General features: G+C 39.6%; 1 long non-coding RNA gene across 1 annotated transcript in view; it reads left to right on the forward strand.

Annotated features, from left to right (window-relative positions):
* The window catches only part of LOC126652904 (uncharacterized), a 51,979-nt gene extending 31,547 nt beyond the window's left edge, over window positions 1-20,432 (forward strand). The window contains exons 2-3 of the long non-coding RNA XR_007632069.1: window positions 18,398-18,496; window positions 20,300-20,432. This is a non-coding gene — a long non-coding RNA (uncharacterized LOC126652904). The remainder of the gene's footprint in view (window positions 1-18,397; window positions 18,497-20,299) is intronic.
* Window positions 20,433-21,844: the final 1,412 nt, after the last annotated feature.

Genomic DNA, 21,844 nt, shown 5'->3' on the forward strand with positions numbered 1-21,844 from the left:
ATTTCTAAATACTGCATTCCAGTTCAGGAACCTATATTTTAGGAATATGGAAATAACAGTAAGTCATAAAAGTCAGTGGTAAAAAACCCAAAACAAATAACAAACCAAAATACCCCACTATACTGAGATATTTGAATTACATTGCCCAAGGTATTTAATTAATTCAGTGTAAACTTTAGAGGTAAAATTTTATGATTTTTATGTTTGCTGTTTGCAAAAGCAACAAATACAGAGCTCCCAAGGCACATCACAGAGTAAGATCTTCCAATCAATCAGACAAAGGAATAACAAGGGCCACTGACTGGCCTAACAGCAGCTTTAATTCCTGGGAAACACTTTACAACAAAAACATCCAAGTCCCTACAACACTCCAAAACCAAACAAAAAATAACAACAGCCAGCTGGCTGTCATTTCATACTGATGCTCAATTGAAAATAATTTTCTAAGAGGCAACTGGTGCAATTCTGACTGCAGATACCACAGGTGTGTGTGTTTACAACTCACTACAGTTGTGTACCCACTAGAGCAGGAATCAGCAACTTCTTATATTTGATACATATATTACTAGCCTTCAACTGCCGGTTGAGCTCTACCTTCCTTTGTTTGTGATTCTGAACATCTAAAATATTCTGAAGCTAAAGCCTCAATTTTAACATTGCAATTCTTACTTCAATGGGGCTGTGACATACAGCACATAGGATATAAGTGTTAAGGGCAAGCATTTAATTCCCTTTGCCAAAGGCAGAAAAATTTGGATTGCCTTGAATGCTTGGCATTGTGAGCGTGCACAAACCTGAAAGAGCATAATTAAGATGAACGTTGGCCTGTTAGGTCTTTTCTTAAATGGTGCTAGTCATGAAGGGGAAAAAAAAGAACCTTAGAATAAAAAAGTGATTAGAAGCATTAAATCTGGTCATTTGGCTTAAATCCCATCCTGAGTCACAGTCTAGTAGGAAATACAGACACTTGATCTCTTTTCCCTCCACTGTCCTTTCCTTTCCCAGCGAGCTAAGTGTTATGACACCCTCTGTCACCCTTCCTGTTGTGCCAGTTTTCTGAAGACCTGCTTTTTTCCTACTCTGATTATGTCATTATTCATATTTTAGATCATCTTATCATACCTACCCAAAAAATTTATATTTACCAAGGGCCAGGTCCTCTGTGTAAGCATTTTGAGCAGATGGCTTTACAGCCACCTTTTTGACTCCATTATAGGTTCACAAAGCTAAGGAACATATTTCCACTTCTCAATTAATTAGAGCAACCAGGTGTAAAACAGTTTTAGAAAGTGACTGATATGTAGACTATTTGGTGGGGGGTTTTAGTCTTATTAGGTTGTTTGGGAGAGGGTTGTTTGTTTGGAGGGTTTTGTTGTTTTAAAATGGAGCTGTTATTTATTTGTCATTATACCTGGGTAGAGCCCCTCTCAAATCTTCGTTTGTGAAGCCTTGCCATGATGATGATGACTCATTAAAAACTTTCCAAAACAAAACCTCTCCTTTCTGATAAAAGTAACAAAAATTATTAGTAACACATACTGTATAAGTTATGTATTAGGGAGAGCAGTTAATACAACACAGTTTTTCTTCCATTCTGGCCAAGATTACAGCAGAAGAGATCTATTCATCATTTAAGTTTTTCCAAAACCACAAAAGGCTCTCAGGACATTTTTAAAAATCCAAACTTCCCTTTTCAGGAGCACTAGAGAAAACAAAATCAAGCAAAAGCCCAAGTCTATACTAAATGGCTACTGGAAATCTCCACAGCACCTGAGGGGTGAGGAGAAGCAACACGATATTTTAGTGTTGCAGGAGAGTGAGAGAGCACTCCCTTGCCAACAGCTGGGGCAAAACAACCCTTGCACAAGGAATGAGGTGTCCTATACCATAGAGTTCCATCAACTTACAGTATGACCCAGATAAGGGAGCTCTGCAGGAAAGAGCCCATCCCAGCCACACCACCTGACAGCTACTGGTAAGGAGTAAAATTTTGCTGTACCGGGGACAGGTGGTGCCAGTCCATCTTTGTGGGTAGTGGTGTGACCTGGCCTGGTCTCACCCGCCCCGGTGTGCCAGGGCAGGAAGATTCCTCTTCTCATCTCCCAGTTATCACACAGGCTGAGCAGTTCAGCAGGTGTTTCTGTTCACATTAAAGGCTTGCAAATGGTGCTGCTAATTGAATTACAAATTAACTCATTACCAGATACAGTAAGTAATTTCTTTAAATTAAGTGGAGATTAATTAGAATAGCTGGGCAGAACAACTGAAGCAAAATGGTCCCGCCCACCCCATCAACACCTAAACCTGTCAAATTATTTTAATCTGACAGAAATTGATTTGGGATTATCAAGTGCATCCATCAAACTAGCATCAAATGTTCTTCAAAACCCCAGCAATTCTCCTAATACTAAAACTTAGATAATTTTATATCTGTAACTCTTGAGAATATTCTCAAACATACAAAGTTATTTCATTATTTTTCTTGAAAGAATAGATTCAATCATATTTAAGTGCTTATGAAGGGCATACTTGTTTTTTATTTTAGCCGATTAAAAATCCCAATAGAAGACAGCCCCTATTATCCCTTGAAACTTTATTACTTATGAAATTGCTATTAGTATCAGAGCATTATTCCCTGATAGCTAATAATTACCCTGAGCTTTCCTCAGGTTTCACAAATATATTCACAGTAACCAGTGACACTGCAGCTTTCAAGGTTATCCTTCATAGCACAAAACTGTATCTATATGTTGAACAGAAAAAGACAATCCAAGTGCTAAAAAAACCAAATCCAACTTTTTTTGGAAAAGAACATTCAAATACAGCAATTTTTATAATCTGTTCCTAAAGGAAGAGAAAATGGCCAAGCATTATAAATCATTATTAGCAACTGTACCATTAAGAACAAAGCCAATTTAGAAATAATCCATCAACTGATCAAGAATTTCCTTCCTCCTCCCATATGTATAAGCAGTGCCACATGAAATCACCCAAAGCCTTACAAATAGCATTTTCACTGCTGAAAAATAATCCATTAAAGTCTTTTCATGTGAGTCACAATAAAGTACATCATGATAAACTACATTTTAATTGGAGACTATGAGAAGGAAATTAATTTCACCAATAACCTTCTGTGATAAGGAGACACATAGGTAATTTGATGCCAGCTTGGTCTTGTAACAGTAACTTCCCAAGGAAAACTGATGCAAAACACCATGATTTGTAAGTCTAGAAAGGGACTAGGTATGTTGGGCCTGAGAAGCATGTGATAAGCATGTAAAATAGTAATTAGCTCCTCAAAGTACCACCTCTCCAGCAATGAACAATATCTCAAAGTACTGTGAGGGGCAAGAGGGTTATAAAAGCTCACAACCCTTTCCAGAAGGGCTCTCTTTTTTGTACAGTGACTGATACACAGCTGGCAGAATTCATGATGGACACCATCAAATAATTATTGGAAAAAATTCCATTCGGAGATGTCACGGAGAGTCATGTTTGTATGTGGATGTTAGAGCTGAAAAGGTGACAGATCCAGATTTTGTCTACCAAAGCAGATTATGACAGAAGTAAAAGTAGTGAAAAAATTTCTATTTCAAACTGCCTTGAAAAAGTTTAACTCATTTTTCAAAGGTACGTTTTTTTTCTGTCAGTGATCCTATGTAGATGTAATGGTCATATCTTAATAAGGCTTAAAAAAACCCCAGTCTCATAGAACGGAATCATAGAAAGCACACCTATGTAAAGAATTAAATGAAAGCCAGTGAAAGGCTGTAATATATCACTCCCTTTTACACACACTCACGTCACAAACCCAGAACAGCCCACCACGGGAAGCACTGGGCACCCAAAGGGTCTGTATTTTAAGAAACTACAGGGAAAGGAAGACAGGTTAGGATTTTGATAGTCCCTGGTGTCTTGTGCCAGGTTATGAAATAACTTTAATTCAGAAGACAAATCCAGAAGCTGAGAAACATTTAAATCGCATCTAAGATTGAACAATCATCACAGAAGAGCAAATTTGACCGAAGAGCTGTGGCAATAAACAAGGAAAAAATTGTTTCTTTCTGTTTTCTATTAATGCAAATTAAAATTATCTGAAAACCTGGCAATTGCCACATTGGTGGGGACACGGCCACTTCTTGGTAAGTCCTCTATGGCCTCCTTATTATTATGGTACTGGAAACATTTAAGGAGGACATTTGCAGACAAATCTGCTTGTTTTCATCCCTGCATCTAAAATGTACTTGTGTTACAATGAGGAATGGTAGTAAGGATTAAGTAGATATTTCAGAGTAAAACAGCTGGAGTCCTCACTTCTGGAAAAGAATGAGCAAAGGAGGGGGTTTGAAGAGAGTTAAAAATGCTAACTGTGAGACAATTAAAATTCTCTATAAAACTACCAGTGGTACCATATTAGAAAGCAGACCGTTTCCACAGCCACTAAAAGAGGTACCATAAATTAACCAAATGACACACTAAAAAGCTTAAACTTAAAATCTTCTAATCCCTTTAGACTCAGACTCTAACAATTTTGCAACAGGAACTGCAGCTCCTTTTGACAGAAACAGTAAATCATCCCCTCAAGTAGCATATCTTACTGCAAGTAGGTATGTAAGAAACTAAATCTGTCCCAGTCGGTTCAGAACAGTGTTTTAGAGTAGCTTATGATTATATTTTAGAAGAACTTTTTCCTCATTTAAAAATTCCATCAGTTTTAGTGTTAAATCCAGAGATAAATTGGGCACTTATAGATATTAGAGGCTTTTACAATAGATATTCTAGACATTGTGCAACCTTTCATGTTATTCTAGAGACTAGTTAAGCTCATTGTTTGAAGTCCAAAAGCTTTTTGGAAATTGATGTCTAGGGCTAAACTTAAATCTTTAAACACTTTTCAAAAGCAAGATTCATTCAGAGAGCCAAACAAGTCTTAGCAGTCAGCCTTTTCAGCAGGGCCTATTTGCAAAGATGGATCTAAAATAGATTACTTTATCTGAGTGTACCACTGAAAGCTATTTTCAAAAAAAAAAAGTCTCTAATACGTGAGTCTGTTGTATTCACAGAAAGTAGCAGTTTCTAATTTGTCCTTCACACAGCTGCAAGTGCAGTGAAGACCTTAAATTCTTTATCTTGGTGGGCTGAGGGGTAAAGAAGGGAAATGCAGATGTAAAATACTGAACTCATTTAGGTGGACAGTAGATAAGGCAACAATGACACGTTTACTGATTTGCTGCTCTACTAATTAACATAGTGCTTTCAGTCTTAGAGTTTTCATCAAAAGATTGAGTTGTTTAAGACAGTGTTTGCAAAATCACTTCTCAGAAGTGCCACCTTAAACCAGAGCAAAAGTACTATAATTTCTGGTCTTAATTGGTAATGGAAAGGTCAATTCTCTAAAGACTCCAACCCATATACTCTGACATGAAGGGCTGTGCACAACAATGTAAGAAGCAAACCAAAATAACATGTTGCATATTTGCTTCTAAGTAGCAAATACACTGGAACAGGATACGGGCATGGAAAAATCCCCATTGTAAACACGGAGACATCGAACCTGTGTCCTTCTTCAGACATCTCCCTCCCCTCTTCTACAGTGCACCCCTGTGGGACTAGCAAGTTAGAAATTAACTCCTTAAGTATAAGAAAGGAAGTAAAAAACATGGTACGAGAAATTAAGAACACATCTCCATTAAATTCTACCATGTTTAAGGCAGTAGCTCATTCATTTTGTGGCTCACTCCTAGTCACAACAAACAACTTCAGCTCCAGCAGCAGGAATGCAAAGAAAATGTTCTTCACGGTACTTTCATGTCTCCTGACATCAAGGAGACTGTGTTTATCACTACTAGTTTGTTTTTTTTTTTAATGACCTTTACACAAGCAGTATCTCAGAAGGCAGAATAAGAGCGACTAGGGTGAGCATGAGCCTGAAGTCCAGCTTGTTTTCTTAACTCCTGACTTTTCTCAGCAATTACTTAGAAAATTCCCTTTTATTCAGAATATCAGTACAGATTTCTGACCTTTGTTCCTTCCTACATGCAGATAATTAACCCACAAAAACAATATTTTCACACCACAAAAGGAAGAAAACAAGACCACTGCCTGGGAATTAATCTACTCCCTGGACAGCAGAACACACAGTCTCAGTTAACAACCACACAAAAGGCTTCTTCTGATCATATTGTCTCATTGTCAGCATTAAGTCATGATAGAGGTCTTGCCCTTACAAACACATCTACAGAAGCAGGGCTCATGGCCCTAGAAGAAAACTTGGAGGATGAGGACAAAGGCAAAGAGTTTTCCTTCCCTGTGCTTCAAAAAAGAGACAAAAGTAAAGATAATAAATTCACTGGGCCCTGAGGAACTTGACGTTACCCATAAAGGGGTATGAAGTGCAAATACACACAGCGACTTCTAAATTTGACACCTGCTTAAAAGACACGGATCTGTGTTCTTAAACATAAAGCCCTGGCACTGAACCATCAGTTCAGACTGCTGGACGCAAGGGTGGTCTCCATATGGAAAACTGTTCCTCTATTTTCTCTCTCTTCTCTTTTTTTCCCTCCCCAGCATTTCTGGCAACTGAGAGAGCTAGAGAAATGGGCCATACAGAGACACTTTAATACTTCAGTGGATGCCCACCTATTACTGCTGTTGGGATAAAAAACTGAGTAGCAAAACCATTCTCCCCAGTCTACACAGCAGTTTATTTCATAAGATGTTATAGAAAATCATTAGGAGCCATGTGTTAAGGGACACACATTTTAAATTCTAGGTAAGCATCTTCCACAGAAGTGTGAAACTGCTGTTCATACCCAATACAGTTCAAATGAACTATATAAGCTTTTTTTTCTTGATGTATTTTAATCATATTTTCCTTATAATACCAGCAAAATTAAAACCTTTCCTTATGTGCCAAGAAACCCATTTGTAATTAATTACCTGTCAGTGTTTTTATGCTGGTCTTTCTACTTACAATTTCATAATCAAAAGAAAAAAAAATACAACCTCTTTAAATAAAAAATACACACAGGTTTTTCACTGAAAATAATAATACATAGATGTTCTGACAAGAAGGACTATGAGGGTGTTTAATAAAGCTGCAACCTCAGGTAGGGTGAACACGTGACAACGTTATAAGAAGAAAATAAGGCAAAAAGCGTATGGGAGGAAAAAAGCCATGGGTTTGAAACAAAATCATTGTGGCCACAGATTGGGACTCTACTGTAACCTCAATTAAAACAACCATGTAGGAACCTGTCGTTAAAATGATCAGTACTTCTGTCTTCTATTTAAGTGTAGTTATAATGTAATTAGAAAAAAATCTTGCAAATTTCATCTTGGAAGAATTCAAGAAATCCACTTGTCCCTCTCCTCCCAATTGATTCAGCAGTATTTTCAAGGGAGTGAAGTGGGGAGATGCAACTGTTTTTGTAACAATTGAGATTTCTTAAAAGATGAACAGTGACCAATGGATTTCTTTTCTGTTCACTTTACTTTGTAGATAGCAGATTTCAAAGTGGTACAAAAATCCTCCAGGCACTTGAGCATTACAGGGTCTGGTCCAGCCTCTGAACACACTGGTTTAGAAAGAGAAGTCTGCTGGTGCAAGTGGCAGCTCTGGAGAGGCATGACTGAAGGTCTCGGTGGCTGCAAGAGAATGGTGTTCCAGTGCTAGCTCAGAAATGGAAGCTTTACTTGGTCTACCAAAACTTTAGTAAACATAGGTTTGAATTTGTACCCTGTGACAGACTTACTTTGACCCATCTCCACTTTGGATTAACATTAACCCACAGAGTAGGCAATTGTGTCCAAAAGACCACCCACCAAAATCTTCACAGATGCTAGAGGACCGTTTGTCCTCCAAGGAGCAAATCCTTCACAGGTGCCTCAGACTTGTTTGCCTCAATGACATACATCTCCTACTGGAGCCCACCAGTATTTTTTGGTAAGGTATTTCCCTTCCCTGCACCACTGCAGGAACTTGGGTCTGCCTATCCACACAGTATTCACCAAACAGAAGTTGAATACAGAACAACCCTGGTCTGTGATACAGCTCTGCATTCCAAAATGCAAAGAATTTAGTTTGGGAATTAGGGACCAACTCCATGCTACAGTCTCCCAAAAGCAAGCACCTACAGAAGTTGATAAGAAGACAATCAGCTGTCTCATTCAAAAGGGTTTATTTCCCTGCACAGCTGCTTTTCAGAAAGTGACTGTGTGAACTGCGTCAACTACTTATTTGTCTGCCTAGCAGATGTGTTCCTAAAGTGTAAATATATTTATGACCACAACAAAAAATAAAAATACGTTCCCCCTTGATAAGCCCCGTTAGTTTTACAAAGCCAACACAACAGCAGGCAAGGCAGGTTTGAGTTCCCTCATCTAACAAGGAGAACTGGTTGCTAAGCTGTATTTTGTCACACCTGCACAACCGCACTGAAGAGGCAGGTGTAAACAGAAGCTGTAATTAGTCCTGCTGTGGCTGATGCATGGGAAGGCACAAAACCCAGCTTGAGCCAGAGCCCCAGTTGAATGCACAAGGCTGCCAGGTAGAGAAACAAAAGCATCTTTTCACAACCAAACTGTGTGTATTTGATCTGAAGATCGCTAAGGCACAGTAAATACAGAATCCCACAAAGAACTTTCTTTTACAGTCAATTTTCAGAGGAGAGCTGCAATTTCTATAATGAACATGCATTAAACCCTCAATAAAAAAGTTAATTAAGAAAATGAGTTTGTTTTTTCTACTCAAAATAAGTATTTTGCTGTTGAAAAATACAGTATGCAAGATAAACATGGTTCGGCAGGAAAGCACTGTTGCAGGGCTCTATTGGTATAGATAACAGAGTTCTGTTACAGTGCAGCCTAAAACAAATTCAGACACTTTATATATGGAAATAAAATAAGAAAATAAAAAAAGCAACACAAGAAACACCACAAGATCATAAAGAACCAGAACGCAGATGTGCAGAAACTGCACAAAACCCACAGGAAAAAGAAAGGTCAAATATTTGCTATTAAAATAGGTAGCTAAAGGAGATTCTTTAGTTACTCACACTGCAACTAGTTTCAGCAGAAGCAGAGTATAACAGAGTTTTTCCATCAGTACTTTAGAAAAAAAGAAAAAAGTCTCTGAAGAACTGAAGTTTCCTTTTTCCATCACACAGATAGAGAGATTTTGAAACCACATTCAAACAATTCTGTTTCCAAGTCTACAGTTTAACTCATCCAAGAAAGAACTAATGACAGTGCCCTAAAACAGGGGGCAGTAATTTAAGGCTATCAGAGAGGTGACTAAGAAAAATATTGGAAAAGGTTTAGAGAAACCGTATGTGTATGGTGCGACAGACACAACCTATATGGAAGAAGAGCTACAGATTAAAGGAGTCTGTTGGTCGCAACATAACAAGAGGAAGAATTCAAAAAAAAAAATCTACTTGTATGATTAAGCAAGGAGAAATACGGAGTAAACCTATAAAAATGGACAAAAGCCCTAAGCTTTACAGTAGCTTATAGTTATAAAAGAGAAACTAGGTTTTGCCAAAGTAAACAAAAAAAAACTAGTGGGGTACCTTAGACTTGATACCTACAGAAGTATTGGGTTCATATTCTAATGAGGATACCTCGATATTTTTACTGCCAGCAGCCTGCAGTTCTCAGTAACCCCAGTGGAGCATGAAAGGGAATTGTTCTGTGGGTATTCAGCCTTGGTTTTCCCATGACAACCCCAGAAGAGCAAAGTGAGCCCCAGCCCACCACTAAAGCTTCTAGCCAACAGGAGGAGCAGATAACTTCCTAGGGGCCGATTGAAAAACACCTCACTCCCAGCAACTGATGCCTGTGCTCTGCAGCACAAGAAACACGATTCTTGAAAATACAGTGCCTTCAGTGGTTTTGATAGCCTCTTTATTAACACCTCATTCCCAGGCTGACCATAAAGCTGATCTGTAGCCTACTCAACACCTACAGATTAAGTTTACCTCAGGTATGGCAATGGTGGGGTGGAGTGCAGGGCATAAGTCTGTTGGGAACAAAATTCTTTTCCCAAAACTAATTTTTTTTTTCTTTTTTTTGGACCACAGACCACCCAAGGAAATAAGATGAGCCAACAGCCTGCAAACATCGTAAACTAAGAGTATAGAAAGACATTTATTTTTCTAGCACACAGAAAATGAGACATTCTCACCTGCAGCTCAAGGAATCCCACTGACTAACACAACCAAGACAGTCACCACACAAATGACTGAACACCACCCTTGTACCTGAGACCACAACACACACTATGCTCAGAAGATCACATCAGAGAGGACCTTTAGGAGCAGACCTAAAAATACCCCTCTGACAAGGCTCAGAGTAATTCCTGCACCTTCAGAGCTCACTCTTTACACTAGAAGCACCATCTTCTCCAAAAACATACCATATAGACAGCACACAGATACCCACTTGTTTCTCTTCCCTTTGGCTAATCGTGTAACACTCCAAACAAACAAGGGTGAGCAAGAGAAGGAGGACCTCAGCTAATTCCAAGAAGGAAGACACACGCTCCATACTAAACTGGACATATCAGTATAACTTGTTTTAACCATATAATTCCATAAAGAACAAAGTTTCTTACCGGTTTTCAGGTGACAAAGAAGGAGCTCTCTCTTCTTGCCCTTTTTCGATGCCATTTTCTTTCACAGACAAGAAACCAACCCTGCCTTCTACTCACTGAGAGCTGCCTGCTATTAGGGCCTGCCCAGCCCACCTGAGGCTAATTTATAGTCTCAACCGTGACACAAAGCTAACGAGGCAGGTGGAGGTTGGATGGATAACTCAGCTGTAAAAGGGAACTTTGCGGTAAAACCTTAATTGCTCATTTTATGGTGGAAAGGAGAAATATTCCCTCTTAATTTAGCTGTTTTCTTTTCCTTCCCCTTACTCTCATATGCCCTTCCTTAGGGTTCCCCCCTTTCAACTTTTGTTATCTCGCAACCTGCTTTCCTTTTTACATCAAGCATTTAAATGGCTTAAATTTCCAGAATAGGAATAAGCTTAAATGAAAACCTAAATGTGTATTCTAGACCTAAGTGAAAAATGCATGGTTTATTTGGGTAAATTAAAACCCATATCCAAGAACTGTTGGTATTTTGCCAATTGTCTTTCACAGAAGATTCACTGAAATGAGCTTTTGCTTATGAGCTAACAGGAGAATCTTCTCATTGGTGTGGTCCTATATCATGAATCATGGCAGCTCCTACTGTAGCAGAGCTGTAGTCCAACCTGGCCCACCTCACTAGCCCTGCTCACTGACAGACATTATTAGGTTGTTTGGGGAACAAGCCCAGGAATTAGCAGTTAGGAAATTGCCTTTCCCTATTTAGAGGCTGCAACCCTTACCTGCTACAAGAGCATGTTCCTTAGTGTTGGTTTCTCACAAAGGTATTTTAGGATGTTTATGGCAGCCTTTGGATGCCAGGGCTTCTTCAGATGTGTGTTTATTTGAGTTTTTATGTTATGTTAAGGTCCTAACAGAAACGTCCCTGCAAACATATTCCCGATGCAAATGTTCACAGAAAGTCATAAGTAATGTAAAATTGAATAAAACAAATTACTGTGTTCTGGTATTTCTTATTAATCTCTTATTATAAAGCATGTAGTTGCTTTGTAAAAGCAGGCTGTCTGACTCCTCTGCAGAGAGGTATTTGAAGCATCACTGAATTCTTCTTTTGAAAATTAAAGTAAATAAAAGAAAAAACTTTGGCTGATTTCAAACAGGCACATTCAGTCCACAGACAGGATGACATGAAGCCTTCCCGCTAGAATCCTCCCCTCTTGCACATGCCTGATCTCAGTGGTGGGTGAAACTAATTCCATGTCCTCTCAGCAGATCTTCCCTCTCATTACCAAGACTGTGATTATATTGGATGGTGTCTTGTCTAGTCTATTAAAATGTATATTACATGACAAAAAGACCTTCAGCATCCAGAACTGTCAATCCAGCACATTTCAGCTCCTGCTGATGCTGTTGGGAGTCTCTCACGTGTAGGGATCTGAATATCTGAGCAGGGATCTGTGGCACTGATATTAGGACATTGCCGTCTTTAGTCACTGCTAGCACACAAGCAAATAGAGAAACATTTTTCTCCAGTCTGTTGTTTGGTATCCTGAAGACAAAGCATCTTTTTCTTCAAGAAACTCACCATGTGCTTCACTGGAGAAAAAATGTCAGGAATAATTAAAGAAGACATGTGCTGTCCAAACTCCTGACAGAAGCTGCTTTGATAAATAATTAATCTTAAAAATCTTGAGAGGTATGAATGAGATGGCAAATGAAGTGCTCCTCTTCAGCACACAGGCCTTCCTGGGTGACCTCCTCTGGCACAAGCAGCTCATAATATTCTGGAGGGGGCACAAAGAGAAAATAATTTTAACAAATTTGTCAATGGAGCTGTCAAGCACAGGCGGATGCTATAATCAGGTACTTGCATATTTCACAGAAGACACTATTGTGTAATTCATAAAGCATCATACAGCTTTCCACAATGAATTCAGGGAAGACAAGGGAAAATATCAGACTCAACTCACCAACCATAACTGAAAAGCAATGTAACACATTAATGAGAGTTTGCACAGTGTGTGTCCTTCATGCAGGATTGCAGTGACAAATATCCATGCAGTTACAAACTACATGACATTACACCATTTAGACCTCAGGGAGCATCCTGCCAATTTTCTGTCCATCACTTATTTTTAGATCTGGTAGTGTAAACACTTTGAGTGCTCTTAGCAGAAGGTCACATCCAGTGAAGTTTTAGTAACAGACCATTTTCCATTTCTGGTTTTGAATTGTTTGATTGTTTGTTACACTTCTTTTCAGGGGACATGTCCATAAGAGTCAGAAGGGAGCTGAGTCTTCCATCAGTATTACTATTTAGCTTTCTCCAACATTTACTCTTATACACACCAATTGAAACATTTGCAGTAAAAATTTTGCTCTTTTTAACCTTACATCAACCTTCCTTGGTTCTCCTGACCCCTATGCTAGGGATGTCTGTGATGAACCTATGAAGAAATATTTATTCCTTCCAACAGTTAACAATTAATAATGCATTTTCTTCATAACAAGAAAATGTACAACAAACATTTCAACAGAACCAATCTTTATAAATCCGGGGTCTTAACTGAAGGGTAGTTCTGGATAAGAAGATTCAGATATGTACAATGTGCATATAAAACCCATATGAATTATATATACATATTTGGACTAGATTAGCCTATATGAAAATTCTTCGTAAGATAGGATTGAAGAGGTACATTTCTTTGCTCAGGGTACTTGAGCTCATCTCAAGTAAAAAAGAATTTCAAAGAGGTATTGTTATATGTGACAGGCACTGCATTAATGTGAAGTGAAAAGCACTCTGTGCTGAGGAGGGGCTTCCACAGCCCACAGTAGGATGATTCATCAGGAAAGATGAGACAGGTAAGCAGGAAGAGTATTTGAGTATGGCCCACAGCAAGCTACTCCTTGCTCACAGGTTTGAGGGTTTTTTTCCCCATTTGTATGTTATATGGGTCAATTACATTAAACTTTGGATATTTTCCCATCTACTTGCCAACTATCATTTACTTAACGTAGGTATTGATCTTTTTTGTGTCCGTTAATCAGGGATCATCTGACAGACTCTTAAAACATCTAACTGACCCTGCCAAAGGAAAGCTCCAAGCAGATCCTGTTAGATTGCCACTACTTTACTGAGAGGGAAATATTTTTATACCTAATTTTATCTCCACTTCTGACAGAAGAGAAGTCACAAGCTGAATCCATCGATCTTACCTAAATCCATCCTACAGAAGCAGGAGCAAGGGTGCCTAAGATTACTCACAACCAGATTTAATTAAGACCCATTTTGGATTAACAAATTAATTAAAAGAAGGGAGAAAAGAAAAAAAAAGCCTATTCAGTTCTACACAGAAGATGTTATGTACATAAGTACATGTCAAAGTTAAGTTCCTAAGGACTATTCTTGCCTTGGAAATAAGAGTTGCTTAATAGAGACTTTAGAATTTATTAAAAAAAAATCTGTAAAGCCACTCACAGACATTTTTGTTGTCTCATGTTTGTACTCTTCTGTTATTTAAGCTGAGCAAACAAGCACAACATTTGTGCTGCAAAAGTATTTAATACTTCACACATTGCTAAGGAGGCACAAAGTTTTACAAGTTGTTTTGTAAGGGTTTCCAGCACAGCTTCTCTCATCTGCCTTCAGTAACATCCCATCAATCCTGTTTAAATGAGTGCTAAGGCTGGAAACTCCTAAGGCTCACCTGGACGGTAAGCACTCCTTTGGTGCTTTCAGATTCTTTTGATTACATGTAATGTACCTTGTCCTTGAAAGTCTAAACACAACTGTGCATTTTGATAGAAGGCCACAATCCAGTTTCAATTTACTTTTATTTATTGGCTGACCTGGCACATCAGTAAGGTTGCATTACCCAAAGACGAGAGCCTACTGTGCCCCCTGCCAGTAGGTGATTACACACAGTTAGCGATCAAAGCTAATGCTCAGGAAAAGTTCAAGGCTATTAATAAAGAGGCCACAACTAAGGAGCCTTTTACTGACCAACTTCTAATATTCTCAAGTTTGGTTTGTTTTTTGTTTTTTGGGGTTTTTTTGAATGAGATCAGCTGACAAAACTTATCAGGGCAACACAAAACTCTCGCTGCGTGCCATTTAAATCTTGTCAATTTGATGACACTTGTTGTTTGGAGAAAAAAGAAGGCTGAAACTGGCTCCATAAAATAATAGCAGATTTTTATTTACAAGTAAATGCACAGAAGACCTGAAACAAAGAATTTAAGAAAAATTTTAAAGAATGGACTGTCACAGATACTCTTCCACAATATAACTTCTGCAATTTGTGGTCTCCTAATACTGTGTTGCATCTGTGATTCAGACAGGGAGAAACCTAATTTATGTGGACATCCACATCTAGAAATAACAATTTTGAAAATAAGCAGGAAATGTATTTTCTCAAAATAAATTAAATGAGAAAAGTCCGCTTCTATTATGGGCATGATAAGACTGCTTTTCTGTAGTTTTATGTAGTTTTCGTGTTTAGTGAAAGAGCATATTCTAAGTTAGAACACAATCATTTTACCAAGAAACATACCCTTCTGACCTTACAAGAATGTCCCATAAGCTGAAGAGCTGAATGTGATGGACATTATTGAGCAAATAATTGTTTCCTCCAGAGAATGTCATATTATGTCTCCGCTACAATGCAATACAATTTATTTCACAATGCACTTTCACAGAAATACCTTGCTATTTGCAGAAGTTATGTAATACCAGAGTGTTCAATTGTGGAGTGGTTCAATGAGAGGGAAGTGGTATAAATGCAGACAGATGAAAAACTGAGCTAAAAAACTTGTATGTTAGTACTGAAGGTACTGGTCTCAAGCTGGGAGTAGGCAATGAATAGAAACTCATCTACTGCAGACAGCACAAGGAACTTAAACTTTCTTAATGCATCTTTAAAGTGGATGGGAGGCAGAGAAATGCAAAGTCTGGCAGGGTGAGGGGGAACTACTGTAAACAGCAGAGAGAGAAGAGTGGAATCACAGAACCATTTAGGCTGGAAAAGACCTCCAAGATCCTTAAGTCTAACCTGTGACTGATCACCACCTTCTCAACTAGACCACAGCACCAAGTGCCACATCCAGTCCTCCACAGATTGAACATCTCCTCGGATGGTAACTCCACCACTTCCTTGAGCAGTTCATCCCAATGCTTGGCAACCCTTTCCATGAAGAAATTCTTCCTGATGTCCAACCTGAACCTCCTCTGGCACGGTTTAAGACTATGTCCTCTTGTCCTGTCACCAGTTGCTTGGGAGAAGAGGCCGACTGCCCCTTGGCTACAACCTCCTTTGAGGTTCAGTTGTAGAGAATGACAAGGTCACCCATGAGCCTCCTTTTCTCCAGGCTAAACACCCCCAGCTCCCTCAGCTGCTCCTCATATGACTGACCTTTAATATTCACTGAACCCGTGGACACTGGGAGCACAGAAAGGTACAAAAATATTAATTCCAGTAGGCACCTGCAATGGTAATTGCAAAGGTGTGTCTGGTTCCTGCACAAATTTGGTTTGGGACTCATGATGAAGGTTTGTGGGGGAGGGGATGGGGAGTATTCTTTTGGTTGGTTGGTTGGTTTGTTTGTTTGTTTGTTTCTCCTGAACTGAAACTAAAGGAACGTTTCCTGAAAAGATGTAGGTCTGACTTTTGTCCATCTCCAGAGACAGTGTTAAGGCTCAGGAATCAATTGCAGGAACCAAGGCATGGAATAATGCATCAACAACTCAGAGGAGCAGGATGTGCAGTTTTATGGCTGATTGTGAACCAAGGGACATTCATTGATTCTCCAGAATTGTTCTCAAGACAAATGAACTGTAATAGCACATCACACCATGATTGCATGTTGATGTCATTTCCTGAAGTGATGTGATGACACTGTGGTAGGACCATTAACCCATCTGTCACTTTCTGCATTTGTCTCAATCAAACTGACAAAGGCATTGTGTAAATATGACTTTGGGCAACACAAACCCAGTGTTACGGACCTGACTTATAAACAGGCAGTTGGTATTGAAAGGAGAGGCTGACATGACATAGACATATGTTTGAAAGTAGGACTCTTGCTAGAGGACATTTAAATAAAAGATTTGTCGTTCCTCTCAAGCAATTCGTGATTATTGCTAAGGCACCCCAAAGACCGCTGTGATTTTTTGACAATCAGCCTGCACATATCAGAGACAGCATCAGACTAAGCACCAGAAAAAGCAAATTCCCCTATTGAATAGAGACAATGGAACTGTAGGCTCACAGGAAAATACTACTGAAAGTTTTAGAAATACTGTTCTGGATCGTTAGGAACAATGTTTTGGTAATACTGTTGTCCATGTCTCAGTCAAAATTTCCATTTCCGTTCACTGAAATTCTGGATTGAGGATTATAAGGCTTGGTTTGAACAGGGCAATACAGATCCAAAACAGCCTTTACTTTTATATTTATTTTAAAAAAATAGAAGTATAATTTTATTTGTGTTGTCTCTTTTCTTTATGACATGATACATCATTACCATAGAAATGTATCTCCAAAGATGCAACAAGTACCATTGTAACATTATCTTCTTCATTTTGTAGCTAAATAAAGACATAAATATCCAATTTCTGTGTACAGATTACTTAGAACAACAAAATAATAAATAAATATCTCTCTACAAAATTTACTCCTTCTTACCTTCCCTTTTATTCCTAATGCACTGAAGGACACATGAAACAAAATTTTCTGCTGCCTTTTAACAGATTTTGGTCTGTTAAAGTGTCATCCATCTTGCAGTGTAAATAATTAATAAGTACAGAACAGTTTCTAGAAGTGAAGGAAAAGAACGAACATTTTCTGGAGCCCAGAATAATTTTACAGAATACTTGCTAGGGCACTGTTATTTAGAATTAACATGTAGAAGCAGGTAATCATGAGAACTAGTATTTAAAAGAGCTGAAGACCAGTGACAGACTTAAGACAGAAAAACAATAAAAATCATATTGCAATGCATTCAAAAAGCATTGTTCTGCTTTCCAAATACTGTTTCACTGATTAAATGACTAGGGGTGTTAAATTCTAGAACATTTCAGGACAGAGCAGATGAAAGAGCTAGCAGTCATTTAATAATTACTAGCTACAGGCTAGAAACAGGAACAAAAACTCACAGTGTCCACAGTAATTCTACCTTGGTGACACGTTTTTCCCCACAGGCCCTCATGTCCCTTAGTGTCTGAAAGTTGCCTCCCTCTCTGGAAGAAAAAACTTAACACTATCAATTCTTCTATTCCACACTATCCATCTTTTTATTCCAAACACCGCGTTTCTTTATTTGTTGATTTTGCTGCCAGAGTAGTATTTCAGCGGGATCGGTTCCACGACCCGGGTGACAATGAGTTCACCTCAAACACCGGTGAAAAAGTGAGCAGCAGCTCAACCCATCACTGACACCACATTCCGCTCTGCCAGCCTATTTATTTCTAGATCCAGACAGCTGCCTCGTCACGGCTGAAGGATCAGGACAAGGGGGGATCAAGCTACTGAAGTAGGAGCAAATGGAAGCGCATGGGCAGAAAAAATCTCCAGCTAGCACTGACACCAAAAAATGTACCTCGATTGGGGCCTTTGGTGTTGCTTCTCCCGTAAGTGCAATCAGAGCAGAAAGTACAAATTGAAGAGGTCTTGTGAAAGCTCGCCTGTTTTCCTACTATATCAGTTGTCTAAAAAAACGTTATCACCTCCCCCTAAAGCCTTGTCTAACAAATACTATGTTCCATCTGCCAAGTTTTTTTTTTTTCTTTTTTTTCAGTGCTTCAATCATGCAGGGATAAAGGAACGGCAACTGCATTTATTTTATTTCCCTAAGTGTAATCTCTCTACACAGCAGATGCGACAATTTACTGCCAAAGTAAGTTCATCACACAATTAGCGGTGTGAAAGGAAAGCCTATTGTGTAATGTAATGGTTTTTCTCGCCATTAGCAGCTAATAATTACCGACACCGGCTTCAGGGCGGCTGAGCCCCCCCTGCCCAGGCCGGGGCTCTGCATCCCCATCTCCCTGCAGCACCAACGGCGCTGTTCTGCAACCACCGGGGAGAGGGGCAGAAGACACTTCCTGATGGGTCCTGGTAAAGCCATTGCTTTATTTCTCCCAGACCCGCGCAGTCTCAAGTGTTCAGGTGGCGAGCACGGCTGTATCTGGGTTGGCATCAGCTCCCTGAAGTCACTTGACTCATCTGATGCAGGGAGATTACCTTCCCACCGGTGGTATTTGGGAAGAGGCAGTGCTTCCTGGTTACAGTAATGACTTCCCTATAAACTTTTATCACATTTCATAACAGCATTTCATGAATATTACTAGCACAGTACTAAGTTCAACTTTTTATGTAAGACCCCATAAAGTAATAATAAAGATCGTCAAAACTGCACCTTTAAATTACACAATGTATTTTCATACAAATCACATTCTAGCAACTGACCCTGCCTCACTCTTTTGGTGCTATCAGCGTTTCCTGTGACAGGTACACTGGGTCCCCAGTGAACAGCTGTCTCTGCTGCTATTGCTAACTTTTCTGCCTTAAAAAAAAAAATCTATTTTGGGGTGGTTTTTTGTTTGTTTGTTTTTGCTTGTGGGGGGTTTCTTGTTTGTTTATTTGTTTTTTAGAATGGGGTTGAGGGTGGCTTTTCACTTTTTCACTAGGAAATCACAGAGATTGTTGTTTTCCAGTAAAGCTACAACAAAGAACTAAAAGAAACGCAACAGAACTCCCAACAGAGTCAATACATCAGAAATTTATGAAGAGCCAACTAAGAGTGTAAAGTTAATGAGCATATATCGAAGCCTGTTAAACCACCATGTAGGTGCTTCTCATCTGGGAGTAAGGCAACCTTCAAACTACATTAACCTAAGAGTACTTTACCCCAAACAAAGGCATACACACTGGAGTTTAAAGGCTTTTATTTATGCCCAGTAACTTTACTTGAGCTGTTTGCATTCTGCTCTGCTCTAGGCAAGTCCTCAAGTTGCTCCTGCTCTACACCATCTTCCTTCCAGAACAGCAGTTTTGCTTTTCCAGTCAGAGGGCCACAGTTTTCCCTAAAGCCTAATCATCATTTCACTCCACCTGTCCACCACTGCTTGCAATAGGGGATGAGGCAGTTCCTTTGGGGTGCCTGCCACAGCCAAGTCCCTTTTCTGTATTCTGCTGTGGAATGGGCACTCCCTTTCTATTGACTACAGTGAGAAATAAGACACATGGTTCTGATATCTAATTCAGATGCATACGGTAGTTGTAAAAACAGCACATCCTATCTTTTGGGACATGCTGGAGAACCAAAAGAAAAATAAAACAGTAATGAGATTATTCAGTGAGATGGGTTGAGTGCCTTGGTTGATGCTCCAGGATAATTGCTAGGAACTCAACATGGCACAGAGTAATGAGTAATATTGAGGAAGCATTACTGACAAAATAGGAGATTGTTTCTGTAAATTATAAGTAGTTTTTTTAATGCTTAAAAATACATGGGCAGTGTAACCCAGATGCTGGTTATGAAGCCATCTGAATTCACTACAAGCAGCTTGTCACAGCCAAGCCAACTGGCATATCTCTGGGCAGCTTTTACTCTGTTCACACCCAGACGCAACATTTCTTAGACTACATTTGGCTACATCATGGTTGTATAAGAACTTCTTTGCTGTTTTTCCTGCAGCTTTGCCACACCACTTCGCTCCACTGGTGTCTGCTACTCGCTGGACTCTCGGCTTATGCCGCTACATGCCACCTTCCCTTGGAAGTGCGGTCCCAGAGCTCAATCTTTTCACCTACCCCTTCCATGAACAAATACTCCTTCCAAGCACATCTGGCATGTTTATCTAGCCCTTATTTCTCCACCTGGACCCTACCAAGACCATGGATTGCCTCACCAGGTGGGGAGAGGCAGTGCATAAGCACTGCAGTCCAAACCTGCATGTGCATTTATGCACGCCCCAGGACTAAACCATCTCTTCCAGCAAGCCTTCCCCTGGGGAACACTTTGTGGGCTTCCAAGAGAGCCTGCAGAGAAAGTTCATAAAATTGCCGCATTTGCTTTCATAAAAAGGGATTGTGCGATATCACGGGTGACTGGTCCTTTTCCTCTGATCAAGATAACTCTTGTGCTGAGTGGGTGTGAGAAAAGAGTCCCAAATTCTGTCCACCTTCCTTCCAAATCCCAGTCTTCTAATGTGTGCTTGGAAAGCGGATTGCAGCTAGTGAGAAGGGAAGAGTTAATCCCCTCACTTTGCAGTGCTTCAGACCAAATCCACTCTATTGCCCCATATCAGTTTCCCTAAGAAGTTGCACCCACAAGATAGTTGTCTTCACCAGCTGTCTCTCTGGTCCCTGTGCTTTGCCTGCCAAACTGGTAATACACCCTGTTCACAGAAAAGGCTGGAAGACATGGAGCAGGACTGAGGAATAACATTTTATCAAGAAGATTCATTCATTCTAGGCTATTTAGGATTTGAAACTGGCACCAGCTATTCCTCAAAAGATCGATTGAAGAGCCACAGAAAACAGGGTGAAAAGAAATTTGAGAGGTCATCTAATCTACCCCATCTCAAAAGGGCCATCTGTGGCACATTTGTCTGACCTGTTCTCAAAAGCCTTCAAAGATGAAGTGCCTGTGATCGATCTCTGAGAGTTTTTGGAGTGACAATCCCCAGGGTGTGGAAACAGGCATCTCCAGCTCCTTCCTGGCAGCGCAGCTGGAGTGCACAGCTCCCACTCGTGTTTCCTCATGCTGAAAAGCACTAACTGGTGGTATGGGTTAGAGCTGGCTGCTACATTTCTCAACATCAGGTTCGTACAGAAGTGTTACAGCACAGAATCCCCCTTTAGAGCAAATCCTCTCACACACAAGCACTCAGATATTTTTTTTCCTGGCTTCTGAGAGAGTCACCGCTGAGCCTGGAGCATATTGCATCATGTGGGAGGATTTCGCCCCATTCTGAGCCACCTCATAATTTCTGTGTCAATTTCAATACATCAAATTAGGGATTTCTAGCAAAGCTAGATGGAAGGAAAAGCACTAATTTGTACTTTTCAGAACAAGGAGTTACTGGCCGAGACTTATGCATTAAGTATCATCTTTTTAAAATTTTATTTCGTAGTTTCTTCCTCGCTCACACCAACCCACCCACAGCTGAGCAAAGAACCTCCACAGTTTTTCCAGTCTTTGCACATCCCCTTATTATCTGCACAATTCCATTTGGGT

The sequence above is a fragment of the Myiozetetes cayanensis genome, unplaced genomic scaffold (genome assembly GCF_022539395.1).
Source record: "Myiozetetes cayanensis isolate MyiCay16 unplaced genomic scaffold, myiCay2020 scf9, whole genome shotgun sequence".
Lineage (NCBI taxonomy): Eukaryota > Metazoa > Chordata > Aves > Passeriformes > Tyrannidae > Myiozetetes > Myiozetetes cayanensis.